Source organism: Vulpes vulpes, chromosome 12, assembly GCF_048418805.1.
Source record: "Vulpes vulpes isolate BD-2025 chromosome 12, VulVul3, whole genome shotgun sequence".
NCBI classification, from domain to species: Eukaryota; Metazoa; Chordata; class Mammalia; order Carnivora; family Canidae; genus Vulpes; species Vulpes vulpes.
The window spans coordinates 104250048-104270639 of NC_132791.1; the positions used below are offsets into that span (position 1 = coordinate 104250048).

General features: G+C 42.8%; 1 protein-coding gene across 8 annotated transcripts in view; it reads right to left on the minus strand.

The window, feature by feature from the left end:
- Positions 1 to 20592, minus strand: part of NTM (neurotrimin) — a 930011-nt gene that overhangs the window by 302990 nt on the left and 606429 nt on the right. The gene's annotated exons all lie outside the window — the stretch shown is intronic.

Below are 20592 nucleotides of genomic sequence, written 5' to 3' on the forward strand. Positions count from 1 at the left end.
TATATTGTCTTCGCATCTCTGGCACATCCGGTGTGCTACTTTGTACACAGCAAGCGCTCAATAAGTATTTGCTAAATTGAAGGGCAATGAAATTCCCCACAGTGTACAGAAACACTGGATGCTGCTTTTTTTCTTTAGTAATCTAAACCCCACAGTTTATATCTTCCAATACAAATGCCTCTCCAAATCTGATCCTTGAATTTCTCTTCAGCCTCTTTACTGCTCAAGGCTTCTCTCACCTATTTGTCTTCAGCAGAGAACTATGAATGCCACGAACATGCTGTTTTATGTTTCTGGGCGTTTCTTTTGTTGCTATCTCTACCTGGAATGCCCTGTCCTGATTCTTTCCTCTTGAGGAAAACCCAGATAAGATGAAGCACTCCCAGAAAGTCACCGCTTATCCCTGCTTCCTCCATATACATCATTACATTTTCCACAATGCTTACTAAGTAATTGATTACACTTCCCCTGCCCTATTTGTGTATGAATTGCAAGAAGACGGAAATTGTTTCTTATTTATCCTCATGTCCCCAGGCACCAGCATAGCACCCAGCACACAGTCTGTGTTTTGTTTGTTGAATGAGTGAAGGATAAATGAACGATGAAATATAGATTGAAAACCAAAGCACTTTTATAAATTTGTGAAGGAATCTGTCATTAGCCCAGTGGAAAATGAGATGGAATCACGCCACACAATTGGATAGAGACGCACGTTAAGATGAAAAATATACTTCCACACATGCACCCCGAATGCTCTTCAAGTTCAAGTCATATCCTCTTGTAATTTATTGGTTTGCTGAAATCCCTGGGAGAAAACCCTTTATGGTAAATAAACGGGAGCCACCGCCAGTGGAAGAGCAGCGTTGGGATCACGAGAGGAGGAGCAGCCAAAGCCACGTGGAAAGACGAGACGAAAGCTTGTGAAGATGGAGCTGCCCAAACGGAAATCCTCTGCTGGCACAGAATCACCCCTAGGTTTGACAAAGGGATGTGAGACACGCGCCTGTCTCTGGAAGGAGACTATAAGGGCAGAGTGGGATGCTCAGCACAGAAATCAGCATCTGAGAGAAAGATACGAGGAAAGGAGGGTCGGGGGGGCATGCCTCACGGAGGCCCTCTCCAAGGCCACGAGGCCGACCGCTCCTCTGCAGCCAGACACCTGCTGCAGGGCTCACCTTCCAGACATACAGACAGAGCTCCCAGAGCTGCTTCGGCTCATGGTTCTCTTGATGCCTTAAGAGAGATTTGATTAAGCCAGGTGGAGGAGGGGGAAAAAAAAAAATGTCGTGTTAGAAATCACCAGTATGGAGAGAGGGGAGGAGGAGAGGAAGAGGAGAGAAATCAACCGTGAAAAAGAAGAAGGGAAATATAGCCAGAGACATAGAAAGCCTGTCAAATCTCTCCAAACTGCAACAAAAGCATAGGAGAGATAGTTTCTCTTTAATGAATGCTTTGATCAGCCACAGTTGATATAATAATTATATAAAACTAGAGCAAGACAGAAATAAGATGTGTTTTTCTCTCATGTAGCCTGTAACCTTCGTGATTGGTTCATAGATTTAAGAAAAGAATAAGGCCCTTCAAAACAGAGGCATATGTCAGGAGAGAACCTGTTTTCTCTTCTGACTTAGGCAGGAGATTTGCAGCGACGCCTGCATCCCTTTGCCTCCTTGCCTCGGCAGGGCTGCTATGCCAGCCCATGATCCTAGGGGGGAAGTAATGGTGGAACAGCCTTCCTCCTATGGATCTTGGTATAATTTCTCAGCAGTCCCTGCCTGGCGGTACTGCTTACATTCCTTCCCTACCCCAAGCCTCTCTCCCTACTCCACTTGGCTCTCCCACCATCTACACTTAGCCGGGCATTTCCCATGTAATAAGATACCTTGTGCCGCTGGAAGTATCGACTTGGCTAATCTCCAGGAGAGGAGGAGTACGTATCTTTTTTTTTTTTTTTTTCCCAGAGTGATACTCCCACAAGCACGTGCTTTTCAGAAATAGCAGGGGAGAGAGGTGGTTGCCATGGGAACAGAGGCGGCCACACAAACAGGAGTAGCACATTTCTCCCAAGGGGGCATGAGCAGAGCCTCCTCCTTCTTCTACCACCATCGGAGCATCTCCAGGAAGCTTTGTTTGCCTGAAAAGGAAGAGTGTCTGAAGTGGTCGAGCGTTGGTCCCTTTCTTCTTAACTTCTAAATTTCCATTGGAGAGTCAGATTGAACCTCAGGTTGTTGCGCATGGTAATTCAACTGGGCCTGATGGAGGCTGGGTCTGGAAAGAAGGGAAGAAACAATGCTTCTCCATTTAAGGTCCTGAGAATTCTCTAGACCTGTGATAGACTTGAGGCACAAGCTAATAAAAAGCTGATAATGGCACAAAACAGAGCAGCATCCCGTAACACTCACCCTGGTTTGGTTTTCCGCTCGGCACAACCAGTAGAAAATTAAGGTGGGTCCAGAGAATGACATTGCCACTCACCATACTGGCACCACAGTGACCCTACACTGGCCCATTGGAGGGCTATGACAGATCTGCGAAGACGACAATAGGGCAAATGGGGAGCTAGGACACCAGGGCACCCGCGGAGAGAAAGCACGTTACAGCCAGCAGGCCTACCGTGGCCACGCGATGCACAGAATCTAAGATTGTGTCTCTTTAACTCCAATTGATGTAAAAATAAATCAATCTGGCACAAAATAATGAGCTTTATGGAAATAAAGAAGTCAACTGGCTATTCGACAAAATGCATAAGAAAACAGCAAGTTGATTAACAAGAGTTCTCTTGCAACAAATGGTTTTGGGGAAGGATGGCGTCTCCGAGAGGGTGGCCCCAATCACAGCCTGGCCTAGAGGTGGGACAAGAGAGGCCAGAAGGAATGCAGCAGAGCTGTAAGCCTTCCCCCTGCCACATGCTGGATGCTGATTTATTGGGACTGGAACAATTTGTCTAAAGCTGTAATTTTAACTACCTCCGTGGTGAGCAGCCAATCAGAGGGTTCGCTCCACGCAGCTTTTACGAGTCCCCATAAAAGCAGCAAAATGAAAACTCAGGGGCCCTTAAAATATACTCCAAGGGTTTCTGCAGTGCAATTGGAGGCTTTTATGACTCCTGTCAGGACTTTTATGACCCTGTAAAACCAGGCAGCAGCCTGGCCCGAGATGAAAAGTGGCCCCACTGTCTTAAAGTCTAAATGGTCTGTACATTTACAAGGCCTCGAGGAAGGATGGGGGGAACACCACCAGGGGGGTTTGCCTTGAGTGAAGGCAGGTTGTGGGTGGGGTAGGAGGCCTGGAGAGTGAGGGGGAGGCAACGGCAGGTAGAAGGTGGGCGTGAGAAATGCTCATGAATACGGCCTCAGGGTTCTTGAGCACCTCAGAGTACCCCAATGCTGAACCCTAGTACTAGTCGCCAAGCAGTGAGAGCTGGAGGTTCAGCAATAGATTCATACCCAACGGGGGCTGGGTGCCCTCAATGGAAGGATAAAAACAGAAGCCTCTGGGGAATCACAGACTCCATAGCATCTTTCAAGGACATCTTCCCATTACTATGGCACCTGCATCACAGAGGGAAACATACGCACACACAGAAGAGGGGCCAGAAACCCAGCTCAGGGCACTTTAAGGGTTCCATGCACTTCAGAGAAAATTCATCAAACAGGGTGAGAGTGCCTTCCCAACCCAGAGAGAGTGTGCAAACCCCACGTGCTCCCTCCCGCTCCTCACGGGGCTCTTAGCTCAGGCCCACACGACCCCTTCTGAGTCACTGTGACTGAGCCAACCTGATCCTGTGCTTTGATACAGAATCTTAAATCATCCAAACTTATTAGCCAGGCTCTGTGCTTTCCATGCCCCCTGCAAAAGGCAGCGTCATCCTGCAGAAGCCATGGACAGAGGCTGGGGAAACGCAGCATGGGTGCTCCTGGTGGAACCACACAGAGGGAAGGGGGGCTGGGGGTAGAATTTCTGAGCAGGCCCACCGTGGCCCTCGGGCACTTGCATGGACCCTGAGGAAGGTAGCTGAAGTGATGCATATGGACTTTAGACCTCAGAGAACACCTGAGGAACAGAGGTGACCGTGTCCTGAAATGCCACAGGTGGAGGGAGCCCCCAATGCTGCTTTGCCGCCAGAGTGTCTGAAGGCCATGGATGGAGAAGCTGACCGTGCTCATGACATGACTGACTGTGGAGGCCTTGGGTTTTCCAGGTTGGAGAAGACCGAAGCGTAGGAAAGGCAGTGATAGGTCTGGATGTGTTATGACCGTATGGAGCAGGTCCCCTGTCATCCGGAGGGACATGCGCCACAGCAAGGGAGGCGATGAGTCAGAGGAACAAGGGTCGTGGCAGAGGGCAAATACATGTCCAGGGAGCCAGGTAAACCCTGGGACTGTGGCAATGCCCCAGAGTCAGCCATCTATTCCTTTGAAATTACTCATGTTTTCAGGAGCCTTGAAGAGTGGGATAAACTGGTGTGAAGGCAAGGAGACTTGGCTATAAATCCCCAAGCCCCCATGTGACTCTGAGCAGTCCATAATCTTCCTGAGTCTCTCTTTCCTCATCTGTAAAGTGGAGATAAAACAGTTGCCTCATATGGCTGCTTTAGGGATTAAAGGAGATAAGGTGCGTAGGGTGGGATTTGAGCAGCATCTTAATGAGGGAATGGGAGCCTGTAGTGCCTCACCGAGAGGTGCATTTCCAGCCAAGGAACCCTCAGTGGTGGCCGCACATAGGAAAGAACCACCCAGATTTTAGGGACAGTGAGCCATCTGCTTGGCCTAGAGCATCAGCTCCTTAGAGGGAAGGTGTACCTAGACAGTCAGCGGCTCACCTAGCATGCCAGGTGCTGTGTAGGGTATGGAAGGCGCCGGGCACCAGGCCTGGGGACAGGAGTGAATGAGACCAGTAAAGTGGCTGCATCTCCTACCCCAGCTCCTGACCTCATCCAACCCGTTCCCCTCAGAAAAGTCACACCAGTCTTCTTGGAGCAAAAACTTGCCTCGTCACTTACTCCCCTCGTCACTCACCACACTCTTTAGGTGTTGGCGACAGCCCCTGCAAGGAAGTCCTAATTCCCTAAGGCAGTCGGCAGAGGGCTGGCCTGGTCTGGCTCCTGCTCTGTTCCAACAAGTGCATTTCATAGCCTTGGCCCTTCGGCTGGCTCCCGTCTACCCACACCTCCACCTCTCACAGCACTCGCTCACTCGCTCCCTTCCCAGTCAGGGTCCTGGAGCCTGCCATTCTCTCCCTGCAGTTTGTACCCACCCGACTCCTCCTCATCCACATGGACCTAGACACAGCCTCCTCTGAGGAGCTTCCCCGGCAGGCACCCCAAGCCACGGTGCCTCCCACACTAACCAAGACACAGCTACACGGTCCCATCCCTTCAGGCTCTCTTCCAAACACTCACCAGATTCTCAATTCCATGCCCCACTTGGGTCATCCACACTGAAATGAATGGAAGCCCCATTAGAGCAGAACACTGCGATCAGGGGATCTGGCCCAGTGCCTGGCAGATAATATGAGAAAATGTAATTATGTGAGGTGGCTACGTAGACCTGTGTTGGAAGCAAATTAAGGTGTTGCATGACCTGATAAGTTGTTTACATAGTAACGTACGGTCAGCACGGAGCTACCGATGGTGCGAGCAGGGCATTGGCCCAAGGACATGGAAAGATCACTGTGGCCATGCAGTGGAGGAGGATGCCTTTGGTGGTGGGAATTTGAGAAGGCAGCCTGGCTTACTCAAGTCACTCAGGGAAGAAATGACAAGTTTGATCTACCACAGTGGCAGCATGAATGCAGATATGAGACAAAAGTCATTCAATAATAGGGCACCTGGGTAGCTCACTCAGTTGAGCGTCTGACTCTTGGTTTTGTCTCCAGTCAGGATCTTGGGGTCCTTGGATGGAGCCCCACGTTGGGCTCTGTGCTCGGCACGGAGTGTGCTTGAGAGTCTCTCCCTCTGCCCCTCAACCTGCTCTCTCACTCTCTCTCACTCTCGTGCTCTCTCTCTCTCTCTAATAAATAAATAAAATATGTAAAAAAAAAAAAGTCATTCAATGATAGACTCAGTCCACAGTAGGAAATATGGAAGAGGGAGGAGTCTAGGATGACCGTTGGGTATTGGGTCTGGATGAACAGGTGGATAATGGGTTTAGGAATAAGAATTCATGAAATGAAGTTGGAAATGGAGTCCTGTTTAGGCCTTGTTAAATACGAGGTTCGTGGGAGACATATCGGAAATGTCCAGCAGGCAGCTTGAGAATTAGATCTGGTATCTGGAAAGGCCAGAAACGTAAATTGGGGAGTTAGTGGCCCAAAGGCTAAAATCACTGAAGTAGGATGAAATAATCCTTGATGTCTGTGTGGAGCCAGAGACTAGTGGGCTTATGAGAAAACTCCGGAAAATATAAGCATTTAAAACACCACAGAGGGCTCGTTGCCTTTCTTAACAAACGTCTGCCAACACACCAACCCACATTAGCTGGTCTGTGCACTTAGTGACAGTATTACTCATTTTTGCAACAGCAAATTTAATAAATATGCTAATTTAATAAAATTTTATTGAGTGCCTACTTAGTTAAGTGGTTAGATATGCCCCCGTGGACTCCCATAATACTCTGTATACCTCCACTGGAACTTATCACTTTCTACTATAATCTTATTTGTCTTTTCATTAAATTATGAGCTTCTTGAGTCAGAAATTATGTCTTACAGAACTCTCAGCCTTCCCACCCAGTGTTTACTCAATAAATGAATGGATGACGTTCACCATGAGATGGGGAGGACAGGTGTATGAAAATAATATTATAGAACAAAATTGCTGTACTCAAAGTTGACATGCTGCTAGCCAAACCCAGTGGTCATTTTTTTTTTTTTTTTTTTTTTGCTTTTTGTTTCTTCTTGGCTAGTTTGATCACCTCTTTAAAATTTCCCTCTACCTTTTAAGGATACCGATCTCTCTTGATTTATATTCTACTTCTCTCATGTATCTCCTTTCTAGGCTTCTCTTTCCCATTGTTTCTCACCCCTCTCCTAAATTTTTAATGTCTCCAAAACTCACAGACTTCTTTGTCCTTAATAACACCCAACCTCAGAAATCTGCACCCAACGTCTTCATTGATCATTTGCAAGCAATGATCACCAATGAATGCATTCTCTGTTGCTCAGAACTTCCATACAGCCAACTGCTGTATGGCCCTCTAACCTGATTACCCCATTACCCAGGCAAAAACTATGGGAATTGTTCCAGATGCATCCCTTGGCCCCCAGATATAATGATGATAACAATCTGCAGTTCTACCTTTTTTTTTTTTTTTTACATTTTTAAAAATTTTTTATTTACTCATGAGAGTCACAGAGAGAGATGCAGAGACACAGGCAGAGGGAGAAACAGGCTCCCTGCAGGAAGCCCGACATGGGACTCGATCCCAGGTCTCCAGGATCATGCTCTGAGCAGAAGGCAGACACTCAACCACTGAGCCACCTGGACATCCTGGACACCTGGACATCCCTGTAGTTCTACCACCTGACTTTCCCTCCTGCCCATTGCACTGCTCCTGCCTTGCCTGAGATCGTTCATCCCTTCCCCATGAATCCAACAGACTCCTAAGAATCCACGCCACCCTAATTCTCTTCTTGCTAAATGGTTTGCTAGAGTGGGTGTACAACGATGCAAATCCATGCTGCGGCATTTCCTTGTACCTCCTCAGGCTTCTTCTCTTCTGTGAGATAAAATATAATTTCTCAAAATCATTCTCACTCTAAGTGGGCATTAGAATCCTTATTGAACTTTTAAAAATGCAGATCCCAGAGCTCATCTTATATCTAATGAATCAGAATGTTTAGCAGGTAAACCCCAGATATATACAGGGGTATGTCTCCAGAAGTTATAGTGAAACACCTCCACCAGCCAACTGTTGTCTGTGACCCAGTTATATTTTAGGTGTACTTTGTAAAATCCTCAGTCTCTTTCTTTGGGGATTTCCGATGCAACCACTCCCGTGCAGTTTTGTGGTCACAGAAGGAATGTTCATATAACAGTATCAGCTGCTAGCCACAGGCAAAGTGGTACAAGCACAGGCACCAGACTCAAGTGACCAAACCGATTTCCTTTTAAAGAGAATTTGTAAATGAACACAGACAGACATTCAAACTTTCCAGGTGGCTGTATATATAAGACGTCTCTCCTTCTGTGTTCCATCTTGTGGATTGGAAGAGTATATAAGCAATCATGCATTACTGAGGAGAATTAAGGACCCATAAAGGGAACAGCAGAACAGGGGACCAATGGCATGCCTGTTCTCAGCAGCAGTCTATTCTTGAAGCCAAGGTATCGGCCTGCATTTGTACTCCAAGAGAGCATCCAATATTTTTAAGCAAGTTTCCTTTCTTGCCTAAGCTAGATTGAGTGTGTTTCCATATGTAAGTCCCAACTCACACAGATTAATAAACATGACTATAAGTACTTCATGATTTTGATTTCTATCTTAGCTGTGTACTGTCATCCTCACCCTTTCTCCTCCTCACAAGTCTCCCCACCTCCAACCCTATTATACTTAAGGACTTGTCATGACTACTTGTACCTGTTGCTTCTGGACACCTTTCCTACATGCATACTATGACAAGTACAGCATCCCCACAATGTCCTTCACCCACTTTTCAAAATCTTGGTAATTAGCCCTCTCACCCATGAAAATTCTTGGAAAATCATACTAAGGTATTTAGATCTAGAAAATATATTCTTTTTGTGCTTGTATTTATATCTGACATCACTTTTGTCACATGGAATTGTAATTATTGTTTGACTTGTCTCCAGTGGACTTAAATATGAAGGATATGACCTTTACTTCCCACCTAGGCGCTCGATCAATTAGCACAGCCTGGGCACAAAGAATGACCTTGAATATTTACTGGAGGGTTGAGGGAATCACTTAAAGAATCACTTTGTAATTACTAATTAATCAGGAGAGGATGTCGAATGAAGAGAGGGTCAGAAAAGCGACTGCATATGGCCTGTAATGACCTCCAATCTCCGACCTCCAAACCAGACTCTCTTGTTATAGAACTACTGCTCTCAACTATGAAACATAACAGATGGATTGTTTCCCTCCATCTTAGGGAAAATAAAGTATGTCAGATGGAGAAAGTTTCTTTTCAATCCTGCTTCAGGAGTGTCTCCCCAAGATGGTATAACTCATCACTTCAACAAGAACTCCCTGACAGCCAGAAGGGTACTGCATCTCCTCTATAGTGTACACTACAGTACTAAATGTACAGCAAACATGAATCCAAGTGAATGAATCATCTAGTCCATTTACTGTGCAGTATTGGTTTTCCTTGTACCTAAAGTCGATGTTCTTGCATAGGTTAGAGACTATGTATAGTTTCACATATAGAATGAAATTTATCAGGCAACTGGTTTTAGAGCCCACCCACTCTAACAGCAAACAAAGATTCAAAATGAAACACATTTTTTTGGGGGGGAAGAGTAGAGCATGCATGTGGAAAATAGTTTATAGAGCCCGGTTCTTGCCTCATAGGAGATGAAAATGTGATCCTTTGCTAGCTCAGACAAAATCTTCCATGCTACATTAGGCTTGATAGCAAATTTTGTACTTGCAAGCTTTTATCAAAACTGTATATCTGAAATCTTAATAATGCAGGAAGGTGGATTATGTTTCTCCTCTCTGTTCAGGTTTACATCAACAGAATCAGAACTAATTCCTGATTTGAAACTCAGCAGTTTTAGCAGGATCTGTAAGAACATTCAGTTAGGGTCCTGCAGAGGACAGAAGGAGCCTGACTTTGTAGACACACACACACACACACACACACACACACAGACAGACACACACACACGTATATGCCCAAAACGAGAATCTTATTAAAATAACATAAAATGATGATTATATCCGCAGACATAAAAGAACTATTTTGGTTCAATATTGATCACCTTAAGAAATATGAAATATATAAATGAAAATTTTAAAACAAATTCTCCAACAACCCGAAGCTGGGATATTTTCGTTTTTCATTTTAGTTTCTGACGTCATACAGATACTCACATATGTATCATGGCCATGAGGAGTATCAGATTTAGATTTAGGTTAGAAGCAGAGTCAGATTTAGATCAGTTTAAATTTAGAATTTGTCATTTACCAGCTATGAGACTTGAAAATGTTAAAAAAAAATTAGCCTTAGTTTTTTTTTTCCGTATAAAACACATTGAGTAACATCTATTCTGCCAAACGTATGGTTACTTTTGAGCATCAAAATCAACATGAGATTAATTATTCTAACGTTCAGATCTCAACATTCCAACTATATATAGTAATAGTATGGTGTATATTGTTTTATTATTCCAACTATTTGTAGCTTCTCCCAATGAAAAGATTATACATTTTACCCCACTGTCATCAGTCTTGGTCATTTGACTTGCTTTGGTCAATGCAACAGGAATAGAAATTTCATGTGGCACTGTAACATGGAGACTCTAAGACCCTTCTGTGGTTTTGCCATTCCTTTTCGTCTGAGGCAAGACTACACATCCCAAATAAAACCAACTCCTTCAGACTTTGGTCAAAGAATTAAACAAATAAATGTGAGTGTGTGTGTCTTCATGTTTATGTGCATACATGTTTATAAAAAACCAAATACATATTATTTGACCATACATAACCATACTCACACATTATATAAACATATGCATATGTACATGCATATATGTACATGTGAACACGGTCTATTCCCCCCAAAAAGAGTATTTCATTGTGAATCTTTGGTTTTAGACAGGATGGCCTGCTCAGTTACCTGATAAAGCACGTTCTACATATGTGATATACATGCTCTCATAACATGCACACAAGAAAACAGGCCAGAGCATATGTGCATGGTTGCACACTATAAATCAATAAATTTATTTAAAAAATAACACACTCACATACACATACACACACACAAAGGTTGCAAGCCACTTTTGTGCTTGTAAGCCACTGACATATTGGGGACATTTGTTATTGCAACGTAACTTAGCTGAAGCTGACTAATACACCTCAGAACCTTTCTTAACTAATTTTCACTGAAATAACCACCAGATTAACACATGCTCTATTTCCTCTGAAAAGTATAGTGAAAGCCCAGAATCACTAACTAATACTTGGTACAGCTGCACTTTTCTGATCCCACAAATTAGGTGAATAATTACCAAGATCAGTTTTTTGTATATCATGTATGATTACCATGATTTCCTACTGTAATTTTATTCCTTGAAAAGTAAGTTGAATATTTTGGAGGAACTTTCCAGGCACAAATCACTAAATAAACTGCCACTGATTTTTTTTAATCAAATGACAGAATGCATATGAAAGCGCCACATAAATTAAAATTTTCTGTGTTGACGTATTAGTTGATAGTAATTTGTCAATTCGTATATTTTTCGAGCATTTTTTTTTAAATAAAACACCATGCTGGGGATGACATGAGATATATAACATAGAACTATCTTCAAAGGACATTGAGCCCAAAGTACTATAAAACGGGATCAGCAGGAGCAGATTCAGCACCATATCTCAGGGATTGACCAGACTGTCAATAAATTCTATTGATAGTATCAATTAAATCAAAACAAAAGAAAATGGTAGAATGTTCCAGGCCACTATTGCTGGATTTACAGGGCCAGAAAGGTGATGTCTTTATTTTATTTTGTGTTTATATACTTTAGTTTGTTATTTTTCTGCTGCAAAATAATACAAGTTCATCAAGTATAGGCTTAAAGCAAGGAAATAGATATTAATGGTTTAGGTATTATGTTTCAGTCATCGAAAGTCGATGTAAAATCAAGAACCTCAAACTGACGCTTTTTGCCTAAGCTCAACTGCCCACCAGGCTCTTCTAGCAATCAATTTATGAGACCCAGGAAATTGTTAAAATGAAGGTCCTGCCCAGGGAGCCACACAGAGCAATCTCTCTAGAGAAACCCTGATTTAAATGGATAAAGCAACTTTCATTTCTCTGAGTTGGGGGGGGGGGCTGATCTCAAGAAAAAGTGATAAAACCCATAAACCTACCTTACCACCTCTAGAACCATCATTCACATGGAATGCTTTTAACAAAGGAAACCCACCACCACAATCAATATGTCACTCACAGTGAGTGGCTCTGTTTTAACTTATAAATACCTTTCCAAGATGGCAGAAAGGAGAGAGCAAGGCTGTTCCTGCACACCCAGCACACAGCCAGATCAGGGAACGTCGATTGCCCAGGGACAGGGGAATCCAGGTCAACACTCCCATTTCTAATCGGTTCATGGAAAGACACATATAAACATATGTTCCCTAAGGTTATGCAGCATGCTGAAGACATCTAGATTTTCAGTGCTGACCCCACTGCCTGATATGTAACTATAGCTCAATAATTACTTCCCAAGTGAATAACAATGACCAACCAATTGACTTATAGATGGATTATTAGTATGAATAAAGCCACACATTAGAGCATTTTTACTTTCCTTCAGACTCATCATAAAATACCAAGCATCAGGATTATTTGATAGAAACCTAAATTATATGAGTACTATCTCCCAAATAGGTGAAATGTTTATTACTTTAAATATTTTTCTTATATACAACCCATCATTCAAGGCCTAACTCGAATGTTCTCTCCTCCATAAAGTCTTCCCTAACCCTTAGCATGTCATCTGGGGCCCCAGTACCTATCAACACCAGGAAACAGGACAAAGAGCAAATAATTTCAAATTCTACCTTACAACTCATTTGTTTTGCTGCAAAAACAATTTAATGGGTCAAAATCAAATTAAGAAATAGAAATGGGGAGATGTCCGGGTGGCTCGGTGGTTGAGCCTCTGCCTTCAGCTCAGGGCGTGGTCCTGAAGTCCTGGGATCAAGTCCCACATCGGGCTCCCTGCAGGGGGCTTGCTTCTCCCTCTGCCTTTCTCTCTCTCTGTGTCTCTCATGAATAAATAAATAAAATCTTAGATCTATAAAGAACTTGTTAAACTCAACAGCAAAGAAACAAACAATCCAATCATGAAATGGGCAAAAGACATGAACAGAAAACTCACAGAGGAAGACATAGACATGGCCAACACGCACATGAGAAAATGCTCTGCAGCACTTGGCATCAGGGAAATACAAATCAAAACCACAATGAGATACCACCTCACACCAGTGAGAATGGGGAAAATTAACAAGGCAGGAAACCACAGATGTTGGAGAGGATGCGGAGAAAAGGGAACCCTCTGGCACTGTTGATGGGAATGTGAACTGGTGCAGCCACTCTGGAAAACTGTGTGGAGGTTCCTCAAAGAGTTAAAAATAGATCTGCCCTATGATACAATTGCACTGTTGGGGATTTATCCCAAAGATTCAGATGCAGGGAAACGCCGGGACACCTGCACCCCGATGTTTCTAGCAGCAATGTCCACAATAGCCAAACTGTGGAAGGAGCCTCGGTGTCCATCGAAAGATGATGGATAAAGAAGATGTGGTCTATGTATACAATGGAATATTACTCAGACATTAGAAACGACAAATACCCACCATTTGCTTCAACGTGGATGGAACTGGAGGGTATTATGCTGAGTGAAATAAGTCAATCGGGGAAGGACAAACATTATATGGTCTCATTCATTTGGGGAATATAAAAAAGTAGTGAAAGGGAATAAAGGGGAAAGGAGAAAAATAAGTGGGAAATATCAGAAAGGGAGACAGAACATGAGAGACTCCTAACTCTGGGAAACGAACTAGGGGTGGTGGAAGGGGAGGAGGGCGGGGATTGGGGGTGACTGGGTGGTGGGCAGTGAGGTGGGCACTTGATGGGATGAGCATTGGGTGTTATTCTGTATGTTGGCAAATTGAACACCAATAAAAAATAAATTTATTATTTAAAAAAAAGAAATAGAAATGGGGTGGGATGGAATTCTACAGAACAAAGGAGGAAATATTAGAAATATTAGAAAGCTTTATACACAAGAAAGTAAACATTTCTGTGTGTCTCTGTGTGTACACATATACCAATGTGCAAGCACCTGTCTGTACAACATCACAATACAATATGGTTATTTCTTTTTTTTTTAATTTTTATTTATTTATGATAGTCACACACAGAGAGAGAGAGAGAGAGAGGTAGAGACACAGGCAGAGGGAGAAGCAGGCTCCATGCCCCAGGGAGCCTGACATGGGATTCGATCCCGGGTCTCCAGGATCACGCCCTGGGCCAAAGACAGGCGCCAAACCGCTGCGCCACCCAGGGATCCCCCAATATGGTTATTTCTATAGGTAGATATGAAAACATTTATAGACCACTTGTGTAGACCTGATTAATATTTTGTTTCTGCCACTTACTCGTTATTTGACTTTAGACAAAGAAGTCTGCCATTTAGAGCATCACTTTCTTAATCTGTAAAAGGGAGATTTGCTATCTGTTTCTCTAGGGGATGCTGTACCTTTTCTGGCTTGGTTCCTTCCTCTTCCAACAACCCACACTGTAATTCCTGTCCTGAACCCCACTCGCTTTCTCTCTCTCATGAACACACACATACACATAATGTAATATTATCCAGTTTCAAAAAAGAAGGGAATTCTATCATTTGTGACAACACAGATAAAACTGGAGGCCATTATTTTAAGTGAAATAAACCAGAGGAAAACAAATACTACATGGTATCACTTATATGTGGAATCTTTAAAAAAAAATATATATATATATATATATTTTTTTTTTATATATATATATATATATTAAACTTATAGGAACAGAGAGTAGAAAAGTGGTTGCCAAGGGCTGAGAGGTGGAAGAAACAGGGAGAGGTTGGTACCAGGCTATAAGATGAATAAGGCACGAGGTTCTACTGTATAACATGGTAATTATAGTGGACAGACTGTGTTGCATAACTGAAGTTTATTAAGAAAGTGGCAAACTGTCCTCATCGAAAAAATAAAAAGGTAAATATGAGAGGTGATGGAAGTGTTAATTAACTCCAGAGGAGGGAGGAATTCTTTCACAAGGTATACATATGTCAAACGATCGTGTTGTATGCTTTCAATACCCTAGAATTTAATTTGTCAATTATACCTCAGTAAAGCTGGCAAAAATTAACCCTACTGAAAAAATAAAATGAATAGACGGTAAAAAAAAAAAAAGAAAAGAAAGAAAGAAAACATTATAAACACGTGTAGAAATGAAATGGAACAAAACCTATTTCTGTCGTCGGCAAAGTGATTTAAAATCTGGGGAAAAGAAAATCAAGCTTTTGTGTAAGGTACATTTTAAGGTATGTATGTTTAAAGAGGATATAAAATTCAGCACGGCAGATGACTTTCATCCAATTTCTGCTATGCTATGTTATGTTAATAGCCAGCATAGACATATCCCTCAGGGCTTCATTCCTAGTGGCCAAAGGACCTGTCAGGGTTGAGGTTTCAACTTTGAAACACTTTCCAACAGACCAGATGGGGTTCTCTGGAAAATAGTCTGATGATTCTAATTCAAAGAAAATTCAGACCCAAAGACATTTAGCAAACCTCAGTCCAAAATAAGGTCAGATTTCCAAACCCTCTAATTCAGAGGAGAAATAACTACAAATACTAATTCATTGATTCTCTGTTTATGGAGTGCTTACTGGGTATGTTGGTGGCTATTTAGAGTGAGCAGGGAGTGAAGGAAACTAACACTTAACCAAGTACCTATGTGTGTTATCATCATGATGGGCCCATTGCACAGCCCATGCAATCCTTACTACAAAATATGGTGGAAATTTGTGAGATTGGTGGCTCTTCAACGAAAATTTTCTCTTCTTGGGCACTTCACTAGATGCCATTTCCCACCCTCTCTTGCAATTATGGGTGATACAGTAACCAAGTTCCATGCCTTGGGATGAAGGGAGAAGTGACATGAACAACTTCTCCAGCCTAGCCCTCTACAGCCGCCTTCAGGTGCCACTCCATGCCCTCCTCTTGCCCTAATCAGAAGCTGACGCCCATGGCCAACTTGGAAGTCACACGTTGAAGGTAGAAAAGTCTCCAAAATGGAGCATTTCTGAAAAAGCACAAAAGGCAGAGACTCTTACACTTTATAACCTATAGCATGCCATACAGCTATTGAATGATGAGAGACACATGCCTATTGCAAAGCCATAAAGATATGGGGATTTGTTTATTATGATGACTAGTGTACCCCTAATTAATATCGAAATTGGTACCAGGAGTGGAGCTTTGGCATAAACCAAAAATACCTGTTAATGGCTTTTGTAGTGGGGCAATGGATGTCAATGAAACAGACAGTGTGAGCTAGAAGCCTGGAGATTTCTGTTTTGAAATAGCAAACATTTGGTAAAGCTGTCACTTCTGATAATTTCTATAGCTAACTAAGTGCCAACCAAGCCCACAGCTCTAAAAAAAAAAAAAGAAAAGAAAAGAAAAGAAAAAAAATGGATAGAAAGAGCCAAAGTGTTTATGTGTCTTAATTACTCCTCTCTGTTGATACCAATGATTACAAAAAGGAGATGAGCTCAGAAAGAATATACCAGTTTTCAATCAGATATTAAAATGAGAGAGAAAGAAAGCCAGATGCAGAGAAAGAGAGAAAAATTGACTCTAGAATTTTAAGGCCTCCCTGGTTTGGAGAAGCCAACTGACTTGGATCCCAAATATCAGGAAGGCAGAAAAACAGTTCTAAGTAACAAAGGCCCATTAAGGCTTCTCAGTTGGACAAAAGGGCTCACCTCAGTGGCAAATACCAAATTGTGGCCATCACCTGTACCAAGCCCTTTCTTTCAGACCACCTCCACACAGCCACAGTAAGTGGAGAAAGAGGAACACAAGGGCACAAAAGGAAGGAAATACTGTAGGCTTGAAAGTTATAGCCAGTTATGCCTTTGATATTTTTCATGTAGCAAACGGATTTGCCTGAAAAAAAAAATAGAGCAGAAGTTTATGTTTTTGAAGGAATCCTGTAGCCAAAGAAACCATGAGAGCCCGTGGCTGTAGACAACTGCAAGCTCTCCAGCGTGCACTAACAGAAAATGAGCCGCGCATAATGCCATGCAGCCCCAAGGAGGATGTGCTCTACAACGACCACGTTAGATGAGGCCATGGAAGATACCGAACAAAGAGCTGCCCAGTGGGTGAACTTTCCAGGGAACAGCAGATGAGAAATTGCAGAGGCTAAGTAAGTATACATCTCCAACTGCCAGGACCAAGGCATCACCACTATCACAAAGCAGTAAGTGTTTTGTATCTCTAGGTCTTCTCTTCTAATTCCAAAATTTCCAAATGTTTTGTTTTATAACCCTGTCCTACAACCCCATTAAAAAGGATGTTGGAATAAGGCATGGCAATCTTTTTAGTTTTCCCTGAAAAAGCCATGTTTGGTCATGAAGAAAAAGCAGTAAATATCACCAAGTGATCTTGGACTTTGAGCTGGATGTAACAGTTGGATTGAAATATGAGTTGTCTAACGTAGGCCTGTGTATGTTCTAAACATGAAGAGGGAGTATCTGGTGAAGAGGGGTGTAAATGGGTGTCTGGTGAAAATATTGTAGCAAAACCTGTTTTTTGTTTTGTTTGGGTATGAGGCCAGATTCCTTTTCTTAGGTTGTGTCACCAGGTAGACAAAGCGACTGCATTTTAGCCAAAGGAAGGTGAGAAAAAAATGACCTGTATCATCATGACCCTTAAGACCTCCCAAGCATGCTCGGTCTTCTGTGCTGCTTCCTCTTCCTACACCCATAGCTACTAGTGCTTGGGATCCACTTGGATGTCACATGTTCCAGAGAACACAACCTTCCTTAGCCTGGGTACCTGCCTGGGTGTATAGAGCAGAAGCTCTCTCCTCACCAACAATCAGAAACAGATGGTTCAGTGAATAAGACATAAGCTTACATTGAATTAACTCAATGATGTGAAAGTGTTTTTATTAGTAAATGCTTACTACATCCTCTGTTTTATAGGTGTGAAAAATGAGGCATGGACAACTTATTTTACACAAATTAAAAAGACAGCAAATGCAGACATTGGACTCAAGCGTATGTCTCCCCAACACCAGCATCCCCTTCACTGTACCACACTACCACTTGGCAATTGAAGATATAATATCAGTCATGAGGAAAAGGATCCGTTATGGTCAAGATGAACCAACCGATCTTGTCCTACATTCAGATATTAGGTAGATTTGGTTTTGTCCATAGGTTAGGCCATGAGTTTATTTATTTTTTCCTCCATACCACATGACTTTTAAAAAATTATTTCTCTTTATAGAGCTAAGAAAGCAGTCAGGACTCAGCGTGAAGAAACAGAATCTGGGTGTGCCCTCCAAGCAAATGAAAGAACCCCCTCCCTCCAACTGCTAATTCCACGGGGATTCTTTAGGTAAATGAAAATCATAAGCCATTTGATCCTGAAAGTTTTTCTGCAGAAAGGCAGGATCAGGTCCTTTCTTTGTGTTAAATCTTGCCTTGATTAAATTGGCTTTTTTTCTTAGTGAGTTTTCCAAAGTGCAGAGTTACTAACAAGAAAGGTTTTAATAAGGTCTCAGACTTTAAAACCATGGGCAAGTGAGCCTGGGTTCTTTATGACGTGTAAGGAATAAAAGAAACCCAAATCACCGCTCTTTAAGATCATCTGTCTAAGAACTATAATAACTTCCACCTTTATTCCACCCTCCTTTCCTTTCACTTTATGTGCCCACAACGTTGCTGGCTTTAAAGGGCACACATTGGAGAAGCGATCTCCCTGGCTGGAAGGACCCTCTCCTCTGGCCAGATTCAAGAAGCCATTGCACCTGCTCCATTTCCCCATCTGCTCCACCCATCCCACCCCACCCTTCCCTCCATCTGAGCAATGGCTCTTCCTTTCCTTCCTCCAGCCCAGTGCATCTCTGCCCCCTCATTCTCTTTACTCTCTTACTCCCCAAGCATTCTCTAAGGCATTTTAACAAAGAAACACCACACTGAGCAGAACTGCAAACTCTTCTCCCATCAGGGCAAGTTCCTATGTACAAAACAAACACAGAAGCCTTCCCTTTGCATAGGGATACGGTGCTGCTGTCTGAAAGTGTCCACCCCCTTCCATAGTTCCTAAGAAACTTCTTGTCCCTGTAGGCAGATGGGCAGTCTCTGACATAATTGCAAGCTGCAATTTCTTGTTTATTTCCCTCTCTTTTCCAGGCCCCTCGAGCACATGCAGGGTGATCAGAAATGAACTAGAATGATTTTCAAATCCTAGGCTAGCATAGAAATAGTGGATATTCTAATAGAAGAGGAAAAAAAACCCACATGGATGATGTGTGTCCCCTCTGGTCTTCTCTTGCCACGGAGACACCGCAGAGGTGCCAGGGAACACAGGGTAAGCAGAACATTTCCATAAAAGTGTTTTATTTTACTCACTTAACAGCTTCATGCCAATGAATCATCCCTCGGTTGAGAAGGAAGTGCCTGCAGAGATTCATCAAGACCTCTCCAGCCCAAGCCTGAGGAGAGAGTGAGGGAAAAGGCCACAGGGGGCATCCAGCTGGCACCACACCATTCACCAGAAAGCTATGTGCTCTCACACAGCTGCACGAGAGCTTCTTAGGTGGAAAATTGTTGCCTACTTAAAATCCAGGCAACCTGGAGCACAACATCAGGAAACTTTAATTCTCTCTTCTCCAGGCCTCAACAGGTAGCCTGATACAATGCAGAGTAAAAAGATGCACAGCATGACTAATGGACCCAATTGTCCAAGACTCACCTTCGACTTACGGCTGAAGTCATATCCACTGAATGTCTACATCTCTCCCTTATGTCAAAACAAATGGATCCTTATAGGGGTTAATGAGGTTGTAAAAGATCAAGCTATTTAAACTCATTATTAGCACACACATGCACGCACACACACACCCACACACACACACACTCCTTTCAAAGGTGCAAACTACAGAACTATGAAGTCATCTTGAAATAATGACAGGGGGTAGGTCTGCAGCACAAAGCATTGCCCATAATAATACAGATTCTGATTCCGATATACATACATTGGGCTTGAAAATGTACTCTTGATTCCGCTTGAAGAAATTAACTCTTGCTCTTCTTTTTCCCCATAACCCCTGCAACTTGCTCATACACCTGCTGTGGAATTTATCACTCTGGATAGTAATTACTTATCTTCCTTTCACCACCAGAGCGAGGATCTTAAAGGCCACAATAAAAGGTTTTTCTGTTAATAAATCCAAGGCTCAGCACACTGTTTGTATATGATATGTTCTCATTAAATACTTGGGAATGAAGTACTGTACAAAACAATGGTGTTGTCTCCCATTTGCTTTTCCAAGTGCAATGAAAAGTCATTCAATTTCTATATATAACACTAAAATGTGAGTATTCATTTTTTTTTAATTCCTTTTTTTTGGGGGGGTGGGGGGAACACCTGGGTGGTTCAGTTGGTTAAGCATCTGCCTTTGGCCCAGGTCATGATCCCAGGGTCCTGAAATGGAGCCCTGTATCTAGCTCCCTGCTCTGTGGGGAGTCTGTTTCTCCCTCTCCTTCTGCTCTTCCTCCCGCTCATGCATGCTCTCTCTCACTCTCTCTCTGAAATAAATAAAATC